This window comes from Aethalodelphis obliquidens, unplaced genomic scaffold (genome assembly GCF_003676395.1).
Source record: "Aethalodelphis obliquidens isolate GAN/ISIS:26980383/991018 unplaced genomic scaffold, ASM367639v1 scaffold14, whole genome shotgun sequence".
Taxonomy (NCBI): Eukaryota; Metazoa; Chordata; class Mammalia; order Artiodactyla; family Delphinidae; genus Aethalodelphis; species Aethalodelphis obliquidens.
The window spans coordinates 12,625,105-12,650,862 of record NW_020837958.1 but is presented as its reverse complement, the minus strand read 5'-3'; the positions used below and the strand labels follow the sequence as shown (position 1 = coordinate 12,650,862).

The window sequence follows — 25,758 nt, the reverse complement described above, 5'->3', positions numbered from 1 at the left end:
CCTTCCTGAATGAGGTTAGTGCCCTAACAGACCACTCTGTTGCCCCTTCCACCATCTGAGGACACAGCCAGAAGGTAGCCATCTATGAATCAGAGAGAGAGAGCTCTCATCAGAACTCAACCACGCTGGCACCTTGATATTAGGCTTCAGACTCCAGAACTGTGAGAAATAAATTTCTGTTGTTAATAAGCTATCCAGTCTATGGTATTCTGTTACAGCAGCTCAAGATCAAGACTAAGATGGCCATCTGCCAGTTCTGTGACCCAGGGAAGTTTACTCCACTTCTCTGTGCCTCAGTTTCCTACCTAAAAAAAATGGGGTTAATAACCTCAGAGGGTTGTTGTGAGGATTAAATGAATTAATACCTATATAGAACCTAGAACCTGGCAATCAGTAATAGTCAATAACAACTATGGTTATTTCTTATGCACTTGTGCAGATATCTCAGCAGGATAGGTTCCTAGAAGTGTAAGTGCAATTATATTAATTTTAATAAAGAATGTGCCAGGGCTTCCCTGGTGGCGCAGTGGTTGAGAGTCCGCCTGCCGATGCAGGGGACACGGGTTCGTGCCCCGGTCCGGGAGGATCCCACATGCCACAGAGCGGCTGGGCCCGTGAGCCATGGCCGCTGAGCCTGCGCGTCCGGAGCCTGTGCTCCTCAACGGGAGAGGCCACAACAGTGAGAGGCCGTGTACAGCAAAAAAAAAAAAAAAAAAAAAAAAAAAAAAGAATGTGCCAAACCGCATCCCAAAAGCAATGCCAGCTTACCCTCCCATTATGTACATAGTGACATACATCAGAGCTGTGGAGTCAGGAAGCCCTTCCCAGATGAACTTATGGCTGTGGTCCTTACCACGTTCCACACTAGTCCAGTTCCCTGAACCCTGTCCAAGCCAAGTTGGTCAGTGGCTGCTGGGAATGGTAGGCCCTGCTCCTAATTAACCCATCCTGCAAAGCCTATGAGTAGCTGCCATTTACCAAGCACCTTCCCTTCATTGAGCTCAGCAGCCCTGTAGGTTAGGCAGGGTGAAGCCGAGGTTATTCTTTTATGAAAGATAAAATTGTGGCTCAGAGAGGTAAGGGACCCATGTGAAGTCACCCCAGCAGGTAAGAACCAGGGAGAGGAACAAGAATCCAGGTCTTCTAAAAACCTAATGCTTTTCCTATTATACCTTGTTGCTTCTCAAATATCTTTCCATTAATGAAACATACTCTTTATAAAGAAATATATTCATAGTGAAATATGAAGCTTTCTCCAAGTTAGTTGTGAAGAGCAAGCATTATGACTATATCATGTACTAAGAGTGTGCTTCTAAGAAAAATAAATTTAATTGCAGCCTCATGATTCAAATCAAATCCACCTTGCTTTAAATCTTCAATTATGGTAAAATATAGCTGTAGAGAATGTGCTTTCCATCCTAAGCACCTTCTGTACTTCTACCTTTAAAAACCTACCTCCCCCATCCCCCAGTCTTGTTATCTTCTCTTCGACTTGCCAAACAAATCTTCTCCAAAAAACAGAACTGATTAAATGCCTAAGGGAAGGAAGTGAAGAACTCAAAATTAGTAGAGTCTGTTCCCACATGTTCAGGCTAATTTAACTTTTCTCACATGACAAATTAGAAAGGAAAAGAAAAATTTGCCTAGAAGGACAATTAAGAATAAACTAGAGGTGTCCTCTGTCCCAAATTAGAACAGGATTCCATAATTTTGTTTTACAGGCATGACATGCAGGAGGAACTAATGGGTGGATGCTTTTGTTCTCCGGTGTCACCCAGCAAGTGGGAGCTTCAGCACAAAGTGAGGATTAGCCCATGATGAAATGTGCCTCAGGCCTTCTCTTCAGCAAGCTGGGCTAACTACCATGTCACATACTGTCTAGCTTGTGGAAAATGTGAAAATGCCCAGGGCCCATGAAAGTTCGGTCAAGTCTATCGATAGATGATAGATAGGTAGATAGATAGATAGATAGATAGGTAGATAGATAGATAGATAGATAGATAGATAGATGGTAGATATAGATAGATAGATAGATAGATAGATAGGTGATAGATGAGTCAATGAAACAATGAGAGGCTCCTCACCAGAGGGATTTATCTGAATACGCAACACGATGGCTCCCAGGCCATCTTCTAGCTCACCAACCCTAGTAATTTCTAGTGACTATCTCCTTCCTCAAAGCTCTAAGAATACTCAAAAGACCTGCTCTGCAAGTACAATTATGGGGGTAGATTTTTAATGTGCAGGACTTGGTACACAGTAGCCACTTATTACTCCAGCTGCCACAGGAAGTTTCTTTCTCTCCTTGGCAAAGCAAAGATGCCTACACATAGAGATTCCCAGCTGCTGACAGCCTTAAATTATCCAGAGATTTGCCTTTCAGAATGAGCTTTACAAGAGCTCAAAGGTCAATTAACCCTAAATAAGAACTGGCAAGCTCCCTACCCACTTCCTGGTGAACCAGAAGAAGAGAGAAGATATACAATAGGGTCTGAAGTTTTGAGCATCTTGTTGAAACATCAACTATATATATTTTTTAAATAATAGGTAATAGAAATTGACTCTGGCTAATTTAATTAAAATGAAATGCTAGCATTTATTGAAAGGACTTATGATAGCCTAGAGAATCCCAGGAAAAGCTAAACATAAGAACTTCTTCAGGAGTAGAAACCCCAGTAGCTCTGGGAATCTGGAGAGCAGGAATCCCGTAGCTCTGGGAAATGGGCAGTACATCAAAGAACTGTCTTGGAGAAAGGGCTTTTCAAATTATTTTCCCATCAGGCTCCTTACCTGTTGGGTGAGAACATTCGATTAGTTCAACCTTGACCACGGGGACAGAGGACACAGGGGAAGCCTGTCTGTATACAGTGTCACAGGAGTTATTCCCCAAAGGCCAGCTGCTATTATTTTTTAAAGGCCAAAGAGATGTGGGCAAACAAAAGCAACAGGAATTCATTATGCTTAGTTTCTGTCTGTAACCCAAAGAAAAATGTATGCCAAACCTTCCAAATGTTTCAGGCCCAACACATGAAACGCCCAGTGTTCTATTTCCAGGAACTACAGATCATACACAGGAACAAACTTTCCCCATCCCTAGGTCATATATCAAGGACAAGATCTACACCTTTGAAGGGGATAAAGGGTTTGGTTTACAGACAAGTGAACAGCCAAGTGCTGTGTAGTAAGAGCCATGAGAGGGAAGTGCAGGGTAACACAGCAGGGGTGCCTGGCCTGGCCTGGACTCGGGGAGGGGCAAGGAGGAGTCAAGAGTGGGTGAGAGGTTGGCAGTCTATAAAGAATGGGATGTCTGAGGGCAGGAAAAGGAGCATGTGTTACCGTGGAGGGGTGCTGAAAGTGGTTCTATTTGTCTGAACTACTGGTCCCAGTACTTCACTCTCTGCTGGCTCAACCTTGCCCTGGGTAGGATGAAGAGTACTTCTTTCTGTGTTGACTTTGACTTGGCCATGAAATTGGTAGATGTGTCAGAGTGCCAATCATTTTTTTTTTTTTTCACAGTGCTAATCTTAAGAGGCATCTTAAGAGCCTAGGTCTTAGGCATTGGGTGTTCCACTCACCTGCATGAGTTTCTGCCACTGCCATAAGAAGAACATGCCCCAACTGCTCTGCTGGTCCAAGGAGGATGAAAAAACACATGCAGCATGGCCTTCAGGCCAATCCACAGAACTGCATCTAAAGGTAGAGCCACTCAGCCAAGCCCAGTCTAGATCACGCACCCCAGCTGCCACAGCCGGAAGCAGAATTACTCCAGCTGACCTTCAGATCCACGAGAATAAATGATGGAGGGAGGGTTCGAGCCACTGAATGTGGGGATGGTTTACTATGCAGCATTACTGCGACAAGGGCTGAGGGATATAGGAGTGACAGTAAAAAAAAAAAAGCCTGAGAAGGGACTGGAGAGGTAAGCAGAGGCCTAATCGTCAAGGACTCTCTAAGCCTATTAATTTGAACTTTTATCTTAAGGGCAACGGAGTCCACTGAAATGTGTTAAGTAGGGAAGTTACACAGTCAGGTTTCCCTTTTAAAAAGCTCACTCTGAGGGTCTGTAAGGCAGACAGGGTTGGAGGGGGCACCAGGAGAGATTTCCTAAAGTTCTCAAACTAACAGTTTTCCAAAGTGTACAATTTTACGCATTTTTCTTCCAGTATATGGCTTTCCTATTGACTTTTTAAATGGTATCTTTAATGGTTAATTTTTATAAGATCCAACTTATTAAATTTTCTTTTATGGCTACTGCTTTCTGTGTCTTTTCTAAGAAATCTTTGCCTTTCTCAAATTAGGGATGATATTCTATTTTTTTTCCTAGAAGCTATATAGTTTTAGCTTTTAAATTTAGGTCTATGATCTGCAGTGAACTAATTTTGGGCTATGTTGTAAGGTAGTATCAGGATTCATTTTTTCCCCATATAAATACCCAGTTATTTTGGCACCTTAAAAATGAAGATTTTTTTCTTTCCCCATTGAATTGCCTTAGCTTGGATATGAAAACTTCATTGGCCATATATGTTTCGATCTCTTTCTCTATTCCCTATCTGTTCCACTGATCTATTTTTCTATTCTTACACCATGTTGTATTTTTTTTTAATATTTATTTATTTATTTATTTGGCTACACTGGGTGTTAGTTGCAGCATGTGGGATCTTCATTGCGGCATGCGGGATATTTTGTTGTGGCGCGCAGGCTCTTTGTTGCGGTGCATGGGCTTCTCTGGTTACAGTGCGTGAGCTCCAGAGAGTGCCGGCTCAGTAGTCGCGGTGCATGGTCTTAGTTGCCCTGCAGCATGTGGGATCTTAGATGCCCAACCAGAGATCGAATCCGTGTCCCCTGAATTGTAAGGCAAATTCTTAACCACTGGACGACCAGGGAAGTTCCACACCACATTGTCTTGATTACTGTAGCTTTATAAAAGATTTGAAATCAGGTGATATGTCATTCAACTATGTACTTTTTCAAGATTATTTGACTATTCTAGGAGCTTTGCATTTCCACGTAAATTTTAGAATCAGCTTGTCAATTTATACTCTCCCCGCCAAAAGGACTACTGGGATGGTTATTGTGATATTTCCATAGATTAACTGACATCTTAACAATGTTGAATCTTCCCATTCTTGAACATGAAATATCTATTTATTCAGATCTTCAATATTTCTCAACAGGATTTTGTAGCTTTCTACATAGAGGTTTTAAATATCTGTCATTGTCTTTGTCCCTAAGTATTTCAATTTTTTGATGCTAAGGTAAGTGATATTGAGTTTTTCATTTTATTTTCCAATGGTTTGTTGTTCTTTTACATGAATGCAATTGATTTTTGTATATTGGCCTAGTATCTTGCAATCTTTCTAATGTTACATAGCTGAGATAAACTCTACTTGGTAATAATGTATTACATCCTTTTAAAATATTACATTAATTTAGTTAAGAAATTTTGCATATAGGCACAGGAGGGATATCGGTCTGTAACTCCTTCCTTGCAATGTCCTTAACCCTAACCCTTTCTGGAGTTATGCAGGACTCATAAAATGAGTTAAAAAGTGTTCCCTCCTCCTAAATGAGGTCATGTGGACCTGGAGTTTCCTGTGGCAAAGGCTTTTAATTACAAATTTAATTTCTTTAGCAGAGAGTTATTCATATCCTGTATTTTTTATTTTGTGATTTTTATGTGCCTTTTAAAGAATTTGTCAATTAAAAATTTTCTAATTTATTGACATGAGGTTATTAGATAGTCTTTTATCTGTCTTTTAATGACTATAGAGTCTACGGTGGTGTCTTACATTTCCTTCCTGATATTGGTAATTTGTGTTTTCTTTTTTTCTTGATTAGTCTAGCTAGAGGTCTATTTTATTACTCTTTCCAAAGAAAACTTTTGGCTTTGTTGATTTTCTCTATTGTTTGTCTACTTTTTAGTTCACTGATTATTATTACTGAAAACTATTATTCACTACTTTTTATTATACTCTTTATCATTTCTTTTTATTTATAATAGGTATAATTTATTCTTCCTAGTTGCTTAAGATGGAGGCTTAGGTAATTGATTTAGGCCTTCTTCTTTCCTCATATAAGCATTTAAGACCATAAATTTTACTGTAAATACTTCTTTAGCTAAATCTCACAAATTTGGATATGTTGTGGTTTTATCAGCAGGTCAAAATATTTTCTTTTCTTGTGATATCTTCTTTGATTCATGGATTATTTAGATGTGTATGGCTTAATTTTAAAATATTTAAATTGGCCAGAGATCTTTTTGTTCTTGATTTTTATTTTAATTCTCTTATTGTCAAAGTATACCCTCTTTATGATTGTAATCCTTTGAAATGTATTAAGATGTGTTTCATGGCCCAGCTTATGGTCTATTTTGGTGAATGTTCCAAGTACATTTGAAAATAATACATATTCTGCAACTGTTGATTAGTATTTGATAAAATGCCAGTTATGTTTATATTGTTGATAGTCCTCTATATCTTTTCTGATGTTTTATATGTTTATGTTATATGTTTATGTTATATGTTTATATAACATACAACAATTCTTAAGAGAGGAGGGTAAACTTCTTCAACTCTTATTGTGGATTTGTCTATTTCTCCATTCAGTTCTATCAGTTTTGCACTCATGCATTTCGAAGCTTTGTTATTGGGTATATATACATTCAGGAATTGTACGTCTTCTTAATGAATTGACTTTCTTGTCATTATGTAATGTCCTGCTTTATACCTTACAATTGTTCTTGACTTTGTCTGATAATATGGCCACTCCTGCGTTTTCACAATTAATCATTACATGGTTGTCTTTTTCTATTCTTTTCCTTTTAGCTTGTACACGTCTTCATATTTACAGTGTGTCTCTCATAAACATTGTATAATTGGGTCTCATTAAAATCCCATCTGGCAGTATTGTTCATTTTATTAGACTGTTTAGTCTATTTAGATATAAAGTAATCAGTGATTTAGCTGGGTCTAATTCTACCATCTTGCTATTTATTTTCTCTTTGCCCTATTCATGCTCTTTTTCTTATTTCCCTCTTTTCCTTCCTTTTTTTGGATCTATTAAATGTGTTCTAGTATTCCATTCTATCTTCTCTATTGGCTTTTTAGCTATGCTTCTTTGTTTTAATTTTTAGCAGTTGCTCCAGGGATTAAAATAAACATATCAGTCTACCTGTGATAATGAATTAACTTTATACCACTTCACATATAATGTAGCGACCTCACACAGTATACTTTTATTTGTTGCTAATACACCCTGCTTCTAAATAGGTTATATACCTCACAGTACTTTGCTAATGTTTTTGGTTTAAGCAGTCAAATGTCTTTTTAACAAATTTCTAAAATGAGAAGAATGTCTTTTATATTTTTACCCAACAAATTTTCTATTTCTTGTTCTCTTCTTCATATAGATCTGATAACTTATGGAATCATTTTCTTTTCGCCTGGAGAACTTACTTTAATATTTCTTAGGGTACATGTATGCTAGTAAATAATCCAACTTTTGCTTATCTGAAAATGTCTTTATTTACTTTTTTTTTTAAGGCTGTTTTTGCCAGATACAGAATTCTAGGTTGACTGGGAACTTTTTGTTTTCATTTATTTAGAACTTCAACGATGTTGCCCCATATCTTCTGGCTGGTTTTATGTCTGATGAGAAATCAGCAGTATTTCTTATCATCGTTCCTTTGTATGGAACCTTTTTTCCTCTGGCTGCTTTTAAAATGTTCTTTATATTTGGCTTTCAGCCATTTGTTTATGAAATGACTAGGTGTGGTTTCCTTTGTGCTTATCTTGAGTAAGTTCCATTGAGGTTTTTTTTATTTGAATGTTGAAATTTTGTCACCTAATTTGGGGAAATATTGCTCATTATTTCTTCCATTTTTTTTTCCTTGCCTCATTTTTTCCTTTCTTCTTCTATGAAGACTCCACTTACACTCATATTATACTACTTGATATTTTTCCACAGATCACCAAGTCTTTGTTCATTTTGTAAGATCCTTTTATTTTCTCTGTTTCAGTTTAGATAGTATTTGTTGATCTGTTTTCAAGTTCACTAATCTTTTCTTCTGCATTGTCCATTCTAATGAAGTTTTTCATTTCATAAATTATGTTTTTCAGTTCTATAGTTTCCACTTGTTTCTTTTTAAAGTCTCTCTTTCTCAATTGAGATTTCTATATTGAGATGTCCATCTTTTCCTTTAAATTCTTGAACTTATTTGTAATGGCTGTTTTATAATCATTGGCTGCTACTGACTACATCTGTGTCATCTCTGGGGCTGTTCCTATTGACTTTATTCTCCTGGTTATGGGTCACACTTTTTTAAAAAATTTATTTATTTATTCATATAGTTTTGACTGTGTTGAGTCTTCATTGCTGCGCTCGGGCTTTCTCTAGTTGCAACAAGCAGGGGCTACTCTTCGCTGCGGTGCATGGGCTTCTCATTGCAGTGGCTTCTCTTGCACAGGCTCTAGGCATGCGGGCTTCAGTACTTGTGGCTCTCAGGCTCTAGAGTACAGGCTCAGGAGTTGTGGAGCACAGGCTTAGCTGCTCCGCAGCCTGTGGGATCTTCCCAGACCAGGGCTTGAACCTGTGTCCCCTGCACTGGCAGGTGAATTCTTAACCACTGTGCCACCAGGGAAGTTCCGGGTCACATTGTCTTGCTACTTTGCATGTCCAGTAATTTTTCTGAATGCTGGACATTATGAATGCTACAATGTTGAGTTTGCTTTATGCTGTTTTCTTTTAAAGAATGTTGAGTATTGAGTGTTGAGTATTGCTTTGGCAAGCATTTAATTCAACTTTGATCCTGTTGAGGCTTGTTTTTTGGCTTTGTTAAGGTGGGTCAAGAATAGTCCACATGCTAGGTCTGGAGTAGTCCTATTCCTTGGATCGGACGTTCTGGGGTCTCAGCTAAATGCCCAGAGTGTTCAGTAACATATCTACACTGAGACTGGCCAGAAGCCCAATGTCCCCCATCACTGTGTAACCTCAAGAATTTCCATCAGTTCATTGTCTCTCCGTAGCCATTCTCTGCCCAACCATGCAGGGTCTTGCCTTGCACATGTACAGCTTTGTATTTGGCCAAAGCCTAAAGGGCGCATGAATGCAGATTTCTGGGGCAACTTATCTGTTCAGTTCTTTCTTCTTTAATACCCTATCCCATCCATTCCAGTCACCGCAGCAGCCTGAACCCTGTTGTCACCACCCAGTGAGACCACTGCTGTCTTTTAATATCTACTTTCTCATGCCGCCATTTGGAGCATGTCCCATGGCAGAAAGCTAGACTGAACGTGGGACTCACTTCATGGGTTTCCTTTGCTTAAGGTTTACTGGCTGTGTTTTTTGGAAATCTTTACAAACACTGAGTAATGCTCTTGGCACATATTAGGTGCTTAGTAAGATGGTTTTTAAGGAGGAGGGTGTGATTATTTTGGCTCACCTAAGTCCTACTTCTGGAAATACGCACAAGGCTTATCAAGTGTTCTATCCAGAGACTCAATCTCTATCTCCTCCTCCCACTCCCAGTTCCCCCTCAGGGTAATCAACTTTCTCTTCAGAAGCTGGCAGGCAGTTTTTTGCACATTTGGGTTACTCAGTTTGAGAGGTTTGAGCATTTGGAGAATGATTAGAATTACATTCATCCACAGTTAAGAGGCACACTGTTCTCTGGGGGATTTGATACGCTTTTTCCAAATTAGCTAAATGCTCTCTGGAAGAATTATTGGTGGGAAGGGGAGGCTGTGAATAACCTAGCATAAGTCATCATTCGGAATGTAGCCTTGAAGCCTCCCATGTAGCTTCTCACGTTACCAAGAAAAGAGCTTCTGAGGTTGTTCAAAGAGGGATGCTGAAGAGAGGAAGAAGGCAACTCCAGTGGGACCTCCTGGGAGGGGAAGACCGGCTGGAGGAGGCGCTTGGGCAAAAGAAATCCCCAACAAATGCCTCCTGGCTCTTTTTATTCACCACAAACACCCAACTCCACCTCATCTTCCTGGGGCCCATTTTCTGGACCCCAGGCCATTTTCTTTTGTTTCCATCTTGACTGGGAAGATCAGGTCTCCAGAGAGAGGATTATTTCAAGACTGCTTTGGCGATTACATTTGGATTTTTCACATTTCACCATTCTCTATCATTCTGCACACCCCACCCTCACCCCATATACACACTACATAATCAATGCCATCCTCCTTTCTGCAAAAGATGCATCATTTGGCTTTGTGGCTTAATGACCCCATTCTTGCCTTCGAGACAATGAATGGACAATTTGAGTTTGGAATTCCTATAGTTTGACCAATGGAACTAACCCTCTAAGATTTCCTGTTCACCAACAACACCACTCTCCCCAGGCCTGCATTTTAGTTCAAAAGCACAAGACAAACAAGGGATTGAAATGACTAAATGTGTGAGAGTTTTAATTTTCCTCTGGGGGAAAAAAAACAAGTTATGATTTTCCTCCAAGCAAACAACCTATTTTCCATATGTTTCCAAGAAAAAACTGCTTTTCAGTTATTCTGCACGTTCCATGGATGATTCCAGTGGGGAGAGCCTAGGAGATCCAACCTCAGCACGTTTTCTCTTGTTGCAGGGAAAATATGTTTTCCAACTCATAGTCTCTGTGTTCTAGTAATTGGGCTTGGGGTGCCCACTTCAATTCCACTTCTGAAAGGGAGCCAGAGAATGAGGAGGAGCAGGGTTTGGTTTCCACAAGCTGTGAGGGCCACTGGGTAGGGGCGCAGTGAGGCCTGGCCTCATGGGCCTGAGGAGGCTGCTGTTCCATACCCCTGTCCCTGGCCCCAGGGTAGATGAGGGGGTATTGTGCCTTCTGCAGAAAGATGGTCTAGAATAACTTCTACAGTGGAACCTCTGGAGTCTGGCTCCTGAGACATCTGTAGCCCCCACTCTCAAAGCATGGAGCAAGGATCTAGGGTGGCCCTTCTAATCCTTGCTAGACTATTAAAAACACCTGACCTTGTCGTTCTCCTATTTCAGTACCTTCAATAGTTCCCCCATTGCTTTTAGGATAAAGTCCATACTCCCCAGATTTTCTCGCAAGGGAAGTTCTCAATAACCTGGTCCTACTGTATTTTTACGTCATCTCTCATTACTCCCTCTGCAATCCTCTCTCTACTCCACTCCCCAGGCCCTGCCGCTTTCTCCTCTCCAGCACTCAGAAGTGTTTGCAGTCCCTTGAATGAACTGGACTTTCTTTCCGCTTGGGATGTTGTTCCTGAGGATGGGAACAATTCACACATGCTCCACCTTGAGGACTCCCGGTCATACTTCAAATCTCAGTGTAGGATTGCTTCCTCCAGGGAGCCTTTCTTCCAGACTGGAGTGGGTGTCCCTGCTACTTGCTGCCATAGTGCACTGTGCTTACCACATCCCAGCTGTTCATTGACAAGTACTCCTGAGCATGTCTATGTAGCAGCCACTGAGCTAGGCTCTGGGGATACAGTGGAAAGAAAACAGTAATAAACAAGTAAAAGAAGCAAATAAGTGGGGAAATACCATTTGTACTAAGTACTGGGAAAGAAGAGGATATAGAAATGGAAAATAAGGAGTGAGGTAAAGATTACCTATACTATTTTATGCTAACTTCCTCTTTACCTCTCTGCCTTTTCATTAGACAGCAGTTCCTCTAAAGTGGAGGTTTATATTAATCACCTCTTTATTTCTACTGCACAGCACAGGACATGGCATATAGAAGGCACTCGATAAGAGTTTGGGGTTTGAATCATAGCCATTTTCTGCACCATTTCTAGGCTTATTTTCAACTCTGCTGAAAAGTGGAAATGTCAAATCTTTTTCCAGGAGGGGTAAACTGGGTAATTAAAGGGACAAAGAACAAAGACACTGGCTCATTTGGGAATCAACCTCCAAATCTGCCATGCACCTATCATTATTCATAGAATAGGAGAATGTTTTAATATATGTCCTTGGAGAGAGTGGCCAAGATGGTGGAGTAGAACGACCCTGAGCTTACTGCCTCTCACGAGGACAACAAATTCACAACTATCTACAGAGCAACCATTGATGAAAAAGACTAAAATACGTCCTCAAATTCTTTGACAACACTCCCTCAAAAGATGTAGCCGAATTCTTCTCCCCTTGAAAGTGTGCTGGTCTTGGTGACTGACTTTTTGTTTTTAATTTATTTATTTATTTATTTTTGGCTGCACTGGGTCTTCGTTGCTGCACACGGGCTTTCTCTAGTTGTGGTGAGTGGGGGCTACTCTTCATTGAGTTGCGTTGGGCCTCTCACTGTCGTGGCCTCTCTTGTTGCAGAGCACGGGCTCTAGGCACATGGGCTTCAGTAGTTGCGGCACGCAGGCTCAGTAGTTGCGGCTCATGGGCTCTAGAGCGCAGGTTCAGTAGTTGTGGTGCACGGGCTTAGTTGCTCTGCAGCATGTGAGATCTTCCCGGACCAGGGCTCGAACCTGTGTCCCCTACATTGGCAGGTGGGTTCTTAACCACTGCACCACCAGGGAAGCCCTCAGTTGGCTTTAAAATGGAAGATTATTCTGGATTAGCTGGGTGGGCCCAATGTAATCACATGATCCCTTCAAAGTAGAAGAGGAAGGCAGAAGGGAAAGTCAGAGATATTCAAAAAGCAAAAGTGATTTAACATGCTGTTTTTCACTTGAAGATGGAGGGGCTATGTAAGAATGAATATGAGTGGCAGCTGACAGCCAGCCAACAACAAAGACCTCAGTCCTACAACCTCAAAGACTGGATTCTGCCGACACCTTGAATGAATTTGAAAGTAGAATCTTCCCCAGAGCCTTCAGATAAGAGCCCTGATGGCTGATTTCAACTTTGAAATCATCTTGATTTCAACTTTGGAGTATACTGAACAGAACCCAGAAGTGCCCGCCTGGATTCTTCACCTACGGAAATGTGACAGAGTAAGTAGTATTGTTTTAAGCTGCTGAGTGTTTATTACACACCACTAGAAAACTAGCAATATCTAAGTGCTTTTATTTTTTTAATGTTTTAGTCTGGATTTTTTGTTTTATTTTGGTTTTTGATAGTCTAAGGCTTGAATTCATTGATAGATGGTTTCACACATCCAAGCTCCCTGCCTCTCTTTGAAGACCCTGTCACATTCCACGTCTTGCAGGAAGCTTTCCCCAATGGAGTCATCTTTCATCAGCAGCAGTAATGATCTTTTCCTCAAAAATTCTGATTTTGTTGGTATTTGCACTAATGTGTAAATGGACCAAATACTTCAATTAAAATTTAAGTGAAAGTTAAGGATGGGGTAGAGGTGATAAAGGATTGAATGTATGTATGTATTGGCAGCCAAACAGAGAGATAAGTTCATTAATTCATTCATTCAAGAAATGATTGAGCACCTATTATGTTCCAGGTAGTCTTCTAGGAGTTAAAGGTATACTGGTGAATAAGACAAGGTCCCTCTCTGATGAACTCTACATTCTAGCAAAAGGAGGCAGACAATACATAAGTCAACAACTAACAAAGAAAATATTTCAGACAGTAATAAGTCCTATGGGGAGAAAACCTCCAGTAATATGTGGCTTCCAAAGGAAGCCACATTAGAGAGGGTAGCTGCTGAGGACCTCTCTAAGAATGTATTGTTGAGCTGAGACCTGAATGATGAGAAGTCTGGAATGCATCCAAACAGGGAAACAGCAATTGCAAAAGCCCTGAGGTTGTAAGGAGCCTGACATGTTGACTGAACAGGGGAGAAACGCACAGTTTGACAAAGATGCAGTGAGCAAGGGGAATGCATAGCTGAGGTCAGACGGGTAGACAGAGGCCAGATCAGCCAGAGCCTTGTGGACCACCGTTAGGAGTTGGGGGTTGATTATCTACACTGGGCAGCCACTGGATGTGGAATATTATTGCAACTGCTTTTAGACCAGTCTCCCTGTGTCAGTCCCTTCCTTCCCAGTCCCTCCTCTATTTTGCTACACCTGAGTGACCCTGGCCATATCACTCTTTAAAAACTACCAGTGAATCCCACAGCCCACAGGGTGAAGTCCAGACTGGACTGGGCAGACCCTCATGATAAGTCCCCATCTTCACTCCCAGGCTTGTCTCTGGGCCACCCTCATCTCAACCCCATTGTCAGACCACATTAAACTATGCTGCTTCCTCTGAATACCCTCTCCTTGCCTCTCCTCCATGTATCAACATCAAGGAAAAATACTTCCTTGCAGGAAGTTTACCCTAGGGACTATGAATAAAGGTAAGAGTTGATCTAGGGGAAGCAACAAGTACAGTGAATCACCCAGGGACCAGCAACAGCAGGGAGCTGTTACCTGGAAAGGTCTAAAGAAGCAGGAGGAAGGAGTCATACCAGCAGAGCCTGGTGGGAGTAGGAGCTTGGAACAGGAGCTGGTGGGTTGGGGGCGGGGGGGGCCAATGTGTAGCTGCTGTCAAAATCATAGTAGGCTTGGAGGGAGCAAATAAGTATTCCAACTGCTCTAACCTTTCACTCACCTGCAGAGCCTCTCATTGGCTACGAAACAGAAAGCCAGAGGGCAAGCCTGCTTGGCGATGTAGTCATAGAGGTCAGCTCATGGGTCACAGATAAAAAACAGAATGAGCCAGATGGGAGAGGGCAAAGTCAGTACCCAGACTCGCTGTTCTTACTACATGCAATGTCTTCCTCCTGCCTTTTTGCCTAGAAAACCAGTAGTTTATCTTCAAAACTATATTCCAAAACCTACCTGAGTGGAAGGAAATATATGGAGTTAAAGTATTCTACTAAAGTCCTTGCATTGTCCAGGAAGTAGCAAAAGCATTAATTTGTATTAAACTGTTTTAAGTCAAGAATGTATGGCATAATTTCTAGGGAAACCACTTAAAAAAGATAAAAGAATGTAATATCTAAAAAGATAATAGAGGGTGGAAATGAAATGATTGAACAGGCTTGAGTAATTGGAAAGAAGTGGAACAAAGAGGAGAAAATTATAAGATGTAGATTTAAACCAAATATATAATTTTTTCAGTATTTGCACTAATGTGTAAATGGACCAAATACTTCAATTAAAATTTAAAGATTGTTAGACTGAATTTTAAAAACTCAACTATGTGAAACACACCTTAAATATAAGGACACAGGAATGTTAACTGTAAAAAGATGGAACAAAATATAGCATACAACATTAAGAAAAACAAAGATAGTGTAGCTGTACATAACAAAGTAAATATTACAAAAGAAATGATATTAGATGATGATAAAAGAGTCAATACACCAGGATTGATTTAACTCTGTTTAGCATAACACTGCTAAATTTTTATGCATGTAATATATAGCCTCAAAGTATATGAAACAAGTTAACAGAACTGAAAGGAGAAATAGGTAAGTCTATTTCTCAGTAGATGATAACGTAGACAAAAAATCAATAAATAGAACAACACAATTAATAATCTTAACCTACACTGAACACCGTAGTCAACAACTGCAGCATATAAATTTTATTCAAGTGAACATGGAATATTTACCAAAATTAACAGTATACATGACCAAAGTAAATCCCTATGAATTTAAACGAATTTAAATCACACAAAGCATGTTCTTGGCCTACAATGCAATTGAATGAGAAATAACAAAAAGATAACTACACAATTGGGAAAAAATTATGGAAAGCCTAAATGAATGGAGGGATATACCATCTTCATGGATTGGAAAGCACAATATTGTAAAGATGACAGTGCTCCCAAATTGATCTATAAATTCAGTGCAAGCCAAAGCAAAACCCCTGCTGTTTTGTGTGAGAGTATGTGTGTTTGGTGGGTATTGACAAGTTGATTTTAAAGTATATGGGAATGCAAAGTGCTAAGCATAGCCAAAACAATATTGAGGAAGAACAGACCTATAGGACTAACAGTATCAGGTATCAAGACCTATAATGTTACATAGAGTGTAGAATTATTGTAAAAAATATACAAATAGACAAAAACAATAGAATTTAGAGTCCAGAAATTGATACACATGTATATGGTCACTTAATTTATGATAAACTAGAAAAACATATTTGTTTAAAATAAATTGTTCTAAAGCAATTAGAAATCTTTCAGGAAGAAAAAAATAAATCTTGATCCTTACTTTACATTACACATAAGAAACAATTCTAGATGATTGCAATCTAAACTGAAACATAAAACAAAAATTTCTACAAGTAGGAGAACCTCTTTGTGCCTTGGAGTAGTTAATATTTCTTTAGAAGGACATAAAAAGTGCTAAACATTAAGGATAATGGGCTATGTTAAAATGAAGAACTTTTATTTTTCTGAAAACATGATTGAAAGAGTGCCAAGGAAGTCCACAGAGTGGGATAAGTTATGTATAATACATAATTCAAAAAGAGGACTTGTATTCAGAAGATATAAAGAACCCCTACAAATCAACAAGAAAGTAAACAAACATACAAGTCAATCAGTCAATGGAAAAATAGCAAAGACTTAAATAGACACTTCACAAAAGAGATTAGCCAAATGGACAATAAACCTATGAAAAAGTGCTCAAGTTTATTAGACATCAGAGAAATGCTAACCAAAACTCCAGTGTGTATCACATCTACCAAAATGAGTAAAACCAAAAAGCTAGATGATACTAAGCATTGGCTAGGATATGGAGCAACTATACTCCTGTATATTGCTTACAGGACTGCAAACTGAAGGTATCTATGAAAGTTGAACATACGCAACCCTGTAACTCAGCAAATTTTACTGCTAAGATATCCAACAGAAATGCATTCATATGCTCCTCAAAAGACGTGAAGAAGGTACTGTCATACTAGCCCACATGCAGTGTCATACTGGAAACCACTCGAATGCCTGTCAATGTCAACACTGTAAATAAATGTTGTATATTCACATAATGGAATACTAAGCAGCAATGACAACAAACAAATGATAATCACGTTCAATAACATGAATAAATCTCACAAACAGAATGTTGAGCCAGAGACAGAGAAAAGTACATAGTACATCATTCTATTTATATAAAGTGTATAAAACAGACTTTATTGTGTTCAAAGTTAGATGGTGGTTACCATAATGAGTGGATAGTGGTTGGAAGTGGGCATGACAGAGCTTCTGAGGTGCTGGTTACCAAGGACGTTCAATTTGCAAAAATACACCAAGTTGTACACTCATGATTTGTATACTTTTCTCTATGTATGTTATATTGTAATAAAAGGGTACCAAAACTCAATTCCTGGTGGATTGATAAATATGACTACTTTAACAACTTCTTGGATAATGTAATCCCACTGAAGGGGGAGAAGAAGAAAAGAACTAACTTAAGTTACTTTGGAAAACAGGATGATGATTATATTCTGTAAAGCTAAAGATAAAAAGAACTGTGTAGAAATACCGTACTCTAGTGTTCCTCGTAAAGGGTATGGGTTAGGAATTCTGAAACTAATTTATGCGTGTATGACATTTGAACAAATAAGTAAATACATTGTAGGTCATGACAGCTGGGTTTTTCACTATCAGAGAAAGAAGATAAAAATTAGAGAAATGGGAAGAGTCAAATGAGCCCTGTGGTGTTGGATAGAATCTATAGTATCAGCATGAATTCATGGCTTTTAATATACACACACACATATACACAGATATGTGTGTGTGTGATGTATACCTACCTACATATACTTCTTATTCCCTTCTGTTGAAAGGGCCTAGAAGCAATGACACCCCAGTAGCAATGAGCACACCTAGTGCCAAGATCTTGGTTCTAAATACCAACCTATAATTCAAGGAACCAGGGATCCTTGGAAAAATGATTGAGTCTAGGGTTTGGACAGGGAAAGTACAAGATGAGCATGGAGCATCATATGGAACCAGAAAGGAAGGAACTGCAAAGGGAAAAAAAAAAAAAGGTGGGTGACGTTGAGAAGGCACAAGAGCCAGGACTTCCCTGGTGGCTCAATGATTAAGAATCTGCCTGCCAATGCAGGCAACACGGGTTCAATCCCTGGTCCAGGAAGATCCCACATGCCGCAGAGCAACTAAGCCTGTGTGCCACAACTACTGAGCCTGTGCTCTAGAACCCGTAAGCCACAACTAATGAGCCCACGTGCCACAACTACTGAAGCCCAAGCACATAGAGCTTGTGCTCTGCAACAAGAGAAGCCACTGCAGTGAGAAGCCTGCGCACTGCAGTGAAGAGTAGCCCCCGCTCGCGGCAACTAGAGAAAGCCTGCGCATAGCAACACAACGCAGACAAAAATTAATTAATTAAAAAAAAAAGAAAAGGTACAAATGCACAAAATCTGGGGCAATTTGAGGAATAAAATAAATATGAAAAAAAGGAATATAACCCAAAGAATAAAATAAGTACCTATGACTCCATATTAATACAATTGAATAAATAAACGGGAGCAAAAGGACAGCCCTTCCCCACAGCAGAACTTCCAGTTTATAAATTTGGAAGGAATTATAGAAGTAGAAAATTACTACCAGGCAAACAACATAGTAATAATTATTACAGGCAAGAATCATCAAGGGATGCTAAAATTAGTGGGTGAAAGTCTAATGAGAAACAGGGTGTTTGCATAGTCTCAAAGTGTCTCCCCAGGGGATACTTATTATTGACAAAGGGAAAAACAGTAACTTTACTTTGGAGAATCCTGGCACACACCACCTTAATCAATTGATCAAAGTCAACCTGGACGTAATAAGATATATTACTCTATGTGCCTTCTGATCTGATGCACTGAGAAGCACAACATCACATCCATGGTATCCTTGCCCACCCCCGCCCCCCGCCCAATACATAATCTCAACTAATGCAAAAAATTGACAATCTCAAGTGCTGCCAAGGATGTGGAGAAACCAGAATTCTCATGTATCGCTGGTGGTGATGCAGACTGGCACAGCCACTTTGAAAACCTGTTTGGCAATTACTTATTCATACCGTTAAACATACTCTTACCATATGACCCAGTAGTTCCATGCCTAGTATTCATCTGAGAGAAATTAAAGCTTGTGCTCACACAAAGACTTAGACACAAGTTTTTATGGTGGCTTTATGAGTAATAGCTAGAACTGGAAACAACTCAAATGTCCACCAACTGGTGAATAGATAAACAAATTGTGGTACATCCACACAATGGAATACTACTCAGCAATGAAAAGGAGCAAATTACTGATATACCAACATGAATGTATCTCAGATACATTATGCTAAGTGAAGAAAGGCCGACTCAAAAGGCTCCATGTTGTATGATGCTATTTATATGGCATTCTGAAAAAACAAAACTACAGGGATTAAAAACAAATAGGTAGTTGTCAGGGGTTGGGACTGGGGAGAATAAGCTGACTACAAAGGCACATGAGGGAATTTTAGGGGGTTGATGACACTGTTTTATATGTTGATCGTGGTAGTGGTTTCATGACTGTAAATATTTATCAAAATTCAAAACTGAATGCTAAATAGGGTGGCAAAAAAAAACAATAAACCAAAACTTCTTAAAGATATGTTTATAGTTACTAATGCTTAAAATAGTGTTGATAATCATAAGAAAACATCAGACAAACCCAATTGGGGGACATTCTACAAAATTACTCTTCAAAAGTGTCAAGGTGATAAAAGACAAAGAAAGACTGAGGAATTGCCACAGCTTGGAAGAGACCAAGGAGACATGTCAATTTAAGGCAATGTGGGAATCCTGGATTGGATCCTGAACTGTAAAAAGGATAGTAGTGGACCATTAGCAAAATGAGATTAAGGTCTCTGGATTAGTTAATAGTATTGTGACAATATTAATTTTCTGGCTTCAGTAATTGCACTATCATTATGTAATGTGGAATATGTTACTCTTAGGGAAAGCTGGATGAGGGGTACACAGGAACTCTATTATTTTTGCAAGTCCAAAGTTTTTGTAAGTTTAACATTATTTCAAATTAAAAAGTTTAAAACCATTCATAATTTCTATTTATCAAAAGATTCCATGAGACTGTAAAAAGGCAATCTACAGAATGGGAGAATGTATTTACAATATACATATCCAACAAAGAATTCATTTCTATAATAAAGAAGTCTTACAAATTAATAACAAATATATATATATATATCACATTAGAAAAAGGACAAAAATTGTGCAAGTTTACTTCATAGAAGAGAATATCTGACTTGGCCAATAAAGATAAAAGTTGTGTAATTTCATTAGTCATCATGAATATGCAAAATAAAACCACAATGAGATGCCGCGACACACTTAATAGAATTGCTATAATTAAAAGGCCAATAATTCCAAGTGCAGGCAAGGATTTGAATTAATACTGGATTTTCACATCCCTTTGATGGGAGTGTAAATTGGGACAGTCCACCAAAGGTAAAGATATTTGTGCTTTGTCCCCCAGCAATTCTGCCCCTCAGTATACAGAACTAAAACTATATGTGTATATATTCATCCAAAGACATCCACAAAAATGTGATAACAGTACTATTTGTAATAGCTCCAAAGAGATGCAAACCAAATGTCCATCAACATAAATTGCATCGTATTCACACAATGGAATAGTATGTAGCAGTAAAAATGGAGAAATCACCACTATACATGATAACATAATTGAATCATACAAACATAATATTGAGCAAAAAGAGGGAAAATTCCTCTGTGATGACAGACATCAGCACAGTTGTTACCTTTGGAGAGAGGCAGGCAGTGATAGAGTGGGGAGGTGATGACTGGGTGGGCCTGAGGGGACAATGGTTACGTCTGTGTGTTCACTTCATGAAAATACATTGAGCCGTACCCTTATCTGCGTATGTTACACTTACAAAATATTTAATTCTTAAAACCTTTTGGAAAGAAAATAATAAAGGAAAAATAGTAATGTTTTCATGAAACTATTTAAAAGTCCCTTTGTTTTGAAGAAAACACAATTGTTCTGGGTAAAGCACTTCTCTGTACGGGTGAAGAAAACACCTAGGATAGACCTTTTAGATGTAGGTGTGACGTAAAATCTGAGACTTCTCTATGCTGAAACAGTCTCAGCAACGTAAACAAAGGCCAAAAGCAAGCAGACAGAAAATTAGAGAAGAAACTAACCATACAAATCTGGAGAACCAAAAACAAACAAAAAAATTAGTTTCTAAGAAATTAGAGAAGTGAAAATACATGTTTTATATGCTAATCAAACCACCCTGCCATGGTGATTTTGGGAATCAGCCTTCTCAGAGTGAAAGCCATGGGTTACCACGCGGGGCAAGGATAAAGAAAGCAAAAGGTACATTGCATAATGAAAGGGCATCAGAATGAAAAGAAAATAATTTCCTGGGACATGAAATGCAATCAAGTCAAGACCCATATTTTATCTCTGCTGGAGGCAGTCTTATTTGTTAGTAAAGTGCTGGGATAATCAACCATTGTTCTCCCTGCCAAGACCGTCAAAACAAATACAAGCTTCTTAGCTCAGTGCTAAAAAGGTCTGAGCCTTCAGAGAACAGCTGGGCAGAAAGCAATCTTGTTCAATTTCAGCACATTTTCCCCTAGTATTAGGCTGTCCGAATGCAACCCACATCAAAGCATCCCAGACATCCGCTGCAGGGATAGACCTGTCATGTGAACATGGCCTATCAAACTCCAGCAAGCAGAATGCACAGTGAAACCACTTTAAACTTGTCCAACTCCACATCTACAGGAGCAAAGACTTTGAAGCATAAAAAAGCTACTCTAAACAAATAATTTCTTTGAGTTGCTTTTTATAAATATAAAAAAATAATGGTCTGCCTGCAAAATGCTGTGTCTTGGTAAGGCTCTGGGAGTGTTAGAAATGATTCGTGATCTCTTGGCTATCTATTTCAATATTGCCTAAGGGACACCTTCTTCTAAGCATTTTCGGAATTATTCTCCAGCTATTGTCAGCTTTTATTAAAGTATGTCTTATTTGTGGCTTTGTGATTTCTATTAATTACGAAGTGCGTCAATTAGGATGTTTGGGATTGCAAGTAACAAAAAATTAAAAATCACTGATTTAAACAATACTTCTTTTATCAAGTAACAACAATCTAGGGTGTAATGTACAACATGGTGACTACAGTTAATAATAGTGAACTGCATATTTGACAGTCAGTAAGAGAGTAGATCTTAAAAGCGCTCATAAAAAGCAAACAATTTTAAACTATGTATGGTGACAGATTTTAACTACACTCACTGTGATGTCATTTTACAATATAAACAAACAACAAATCATTACTTTGCACACCTGAAACTAATATAATGTTATATGTTAATTATACTTCCATTTTTAAAATAAATAAATAAAATAAAACAGAATGCCAGAGGTAAAACAGTCCCAGGTGGGTTAACTCATTTGCTCAAATGGTTCATCAAAGGCCCAAGTTCTTTCCATATTTCTGCTCTCTTGTCTTCATGCTAGGTCCCCTTATGGTCATAAGATGGCTGCCACAGTTCCAGGCCTCACATCCAGACACTAAAGTGTTAGATGGATAGGAAGTGTTCCTGTGAGTTTCTTTTTATCAGTGAGAAAAATATCTTTGCAGAAGGCCTCTCAGAAGATTCATCATCATGTTTTATTGGTCACAATTGTGTCATATGCCCATGTCTAAGCCAAAAGGGATCACAGTGCAACCATTAGACTAATTTACTTCTAAACACAGGGATAGGGAAAGCTTTCTATGACTGATATGAGGGAGGAATGGACACCCAAATATATGTGGGATCCTGCCAGTTAAGCAGAAAGGGGAACAGGCTGTTAGGTGGGCAACCATCTGTGTCTGCAACAATTGGGATGCAGAGCAAAATATGTTTAAGTTGAATTTCTGGCTTAATTGTGGTATGTGCAGAATACCTTTTAGATTGTGACCTTGGTTATTGAAAATTATTCTGAAACATTAATCCCCTTTTTTCTCTACTATGTAAAGTGGAATGACATCTTTGGTGCCTCTACACGGTGACACTCCTCTTCTCCTACCCTTTGAGACCTCCTTCTTTATCCCCATCCTCAGGAGGGCAGGAGTAAACCTCAGCCTCCATGTCTGTACAATGGGCTGTTGCCTCCTTGGCCATAGATGATTGGAGCTGAAGTGTATACAGTGGACACCAGCTGGACCAATCAGCTTCTCTTCCCTGGGAATCTGGAATGGGGGCACCATCTGATTGCATCAGTTTCTTCAAATGGTTGGGTCTGTAACACAAAATTTCCAGAATTGTCGGGCAGCTGTCTGTGTGTCATTCGGGATGTGAAAAGCTGATGTTTGGGACGGTAAAAATGAAATAGATATACAGAGAGACATAGACACACATTTTGGCTCTGTAAGTCCCCTTGAAATCCACCCCCCCCCCCCCCCCACCCAAATCCAGATCCAAGCTAGCTTGAAGTAGCTTACGTTCCTTGCAGCCGAAGAGTCCTAACCCATACATGAGAGCACAGCGTCCCTTTTCCGGGGTGACTGAGGATTCTGTGGCCTTTTAGGGTCATCCTTAAGGACTTCCAGTTCTCATTAGTCAGAGCTCTGTGTGCAGAAAACAGAAGAAAATGAGTCATACCTGTCATAAGTTCACCCCAGAAGTTGCTACCAAAGTTTCCTTCGTTTGAAGTCCATCCTAACTATTGGTTCAGTTTCTAAAGCTTTAATTCTTTTCCCTAAGGAAGTATTCAAACAAAACACTTCGCAGGAAGGACGACAGTCAAGTGCGAGTGGTGCCTGCAGTGCTGTGGGCCGGAGAGGCAGGTAATGGGACTCACACATACTGAGCTCCAGCAGTCTGCTCTCCACGCATTGTTTACTCCATCCTCACCACATACTCTGCCGCAATCACTGTAAAACCATTCTACAAATGAGGAAACAGAGGTTCAGAGAAGCTGATTGATTATGCTAAGGGGAGGAAGATTTTAAACCCTGATGTGAGGAGAACCACAGCTAATGATGTTTTCACTATTTCATGCTGTCATACAGGAGGAAAAAAAAATGTGCCTTGATTGGATGTCCCATTAGGTAGATTCTGATTAATGGACTTTTGACTCTGGTTATTATGAGTATTTACCATCCTAATATCAAATCATTTGTATATTCCAGGAAAGAGACACAGGGAGGATGACCGCCTAGCACCAGGTCTATTAAGATATTTCTGCATTTTTCTAAATTAATCATTCCCACATCTGGGAGAAACAGAGGACAAGAATTTTTAGCACCTTATTTATAAAGGCGGAAAACCCAAAAGCCAGAGAAGGTAAGTGACAGATGCAGGAGCCTTACCTGGCCCTAGAAACACTTTGTAACCATGTGGTTCTATCACAGTAGGTGTACATTCTTAAGCTGTTGATTTTTCTTGACTAATTAAAGCTGATTGGAGTTTTAGAGCTGGGCTTTGTTTTTGTTTTCCCCTATCTTTCACATACTGGAACTCACAGGCTGTCTTGCTGCTGCCAATTAGCAATAATGTTGGAGAAGAGTTAGTCCCCGCTGTTCCCAGCTTGTATGGGAAGCTGTCAGAATGAGATTAGGGAGAATCAGGCAAAACTGTACATTTCAGTGTGGCTTGTTCCTAGCAAGACAATCATGCAGATGTTTAGATCAAACTTTCCAGACTCAAAATTGTCACAGACACGTAAAGCTGCCCATCTGGAATATGCTGCAAATCGGAACCAAATATTTATCCTCTCCTGCTGCTGTTCTGTAGGCCAGTTAACTTTTCTCAACCTAGTGACTGTTTTCTTAGTTTTATTTAGATTTAAAAAACAAAGCAGCTGACTTGGTTTTCTTCATTATGGAGAAATGTCACATGCTTATTTTGATGCATTCCGACATTACAGACATAAAAGGTAGAAAGGGAAGATTTGGATTGGAGTTTGTAACACTGTCAGTAGCTTTTCCTGTAAATCTTGCCAATGTCAAGAACATCTTGGGGAATGTAAACCACAGGAAAACTCCAATGAGTCAAAATGTCCAGGGGATGGGAGATTCCAGGTTATCCCGGAGTTACCCAGAAAATCCTTTTCCCATCAAGCTTGATGTTGAAATCTTACTGAAAGGTGTGAGTTGCGTTTCCTGCTCTAAGAAGCACAGCTCACTGTGAATGTGATTTAATGCTTCTCTGATAGTGGAGGGTCAGCCTGGACCTCAGGCTAAACATTCTGGACCCCAATTCCCATTGTCCAGAAAACAAAACAGGAGATTGGGTAGAATTTGTACTTGACCCCAGGCCATGTTTTTGAAGTTCCTTGAATAAGCTTCTTCCATGTATTTTGCTCCTTTTTCCTTGTAGAAGAAGAAAAACAAAAGTCTGCAAAACTGGGGGCTTTGCCTATACAAATTCCAGTAAAATCAAGATTTTACCGGATTTAAATATTTTCGTGTAGTCCTAATGGAAGATGCACTGAGGCCTCAGCCGTCAGGAGGTGGGAGCCATCCTTCCCTTGGCCTCAGGCCCTGCACAGGTGGAACTGGAGGAGAAGCGAGTCCCTCCCTTAGCCCTTCCCCCACTGTCAACCCCCCACCCCCAACAGAGAACAGAACGTAGGGGCTCTGTATTTGGTCGTTTCTTCCCAGATCATCTGTCACTATCTAGACCAGGGTTTCTCAACGTTGGCACTACTGACATCTCGGGCCATACAGTGCTTTGCTGTCTTGTGCACTGTAGGATGTTTAGCAGCATTTCTGGCCTCTACCCACTAGATGCCAATAGCATTCTCCCGACCGCACTCCCCCCAGTTGTGACAACCAAACATGCCTTCAAACATTGCCAAATGTTCCCCAAGGGGCAAAATGCTCCCCACTTGAGAGCTACCAGTGTAGACAGAGGCACGATT

At 39.6% G+C, this 25,758-nt stretch overlaps 1 long non-coding RNA gene across 1 annotated transcript in view; it reads left to right on the top strand.

Moving 5' to 3' along the window:
• The window catches only part of LOC113624819 (uncharacterized), a 40,392-nt gene that overhangs the window by 3,479 nt on the left and 11,155 nt on the right, over window positions 1-25,758 (top strand). The window contains exons 2-5 of the long non-coding RNA XR_003434465.1: window positions 3,517-3,696; window positions 12,647-12,905; window positions 23,598-23,680; window positions 24,026-24,179. This is a non-coding gene — a long non-coding RNA (uncharacterized LOC113624819). The remainder of the gene's footprint in view (window positions 1-3,516; window positions 3,697-12,646; window positions 12,906-23,597; window positions 23,681-24,025; window positions 24,180-25,758) is intronic.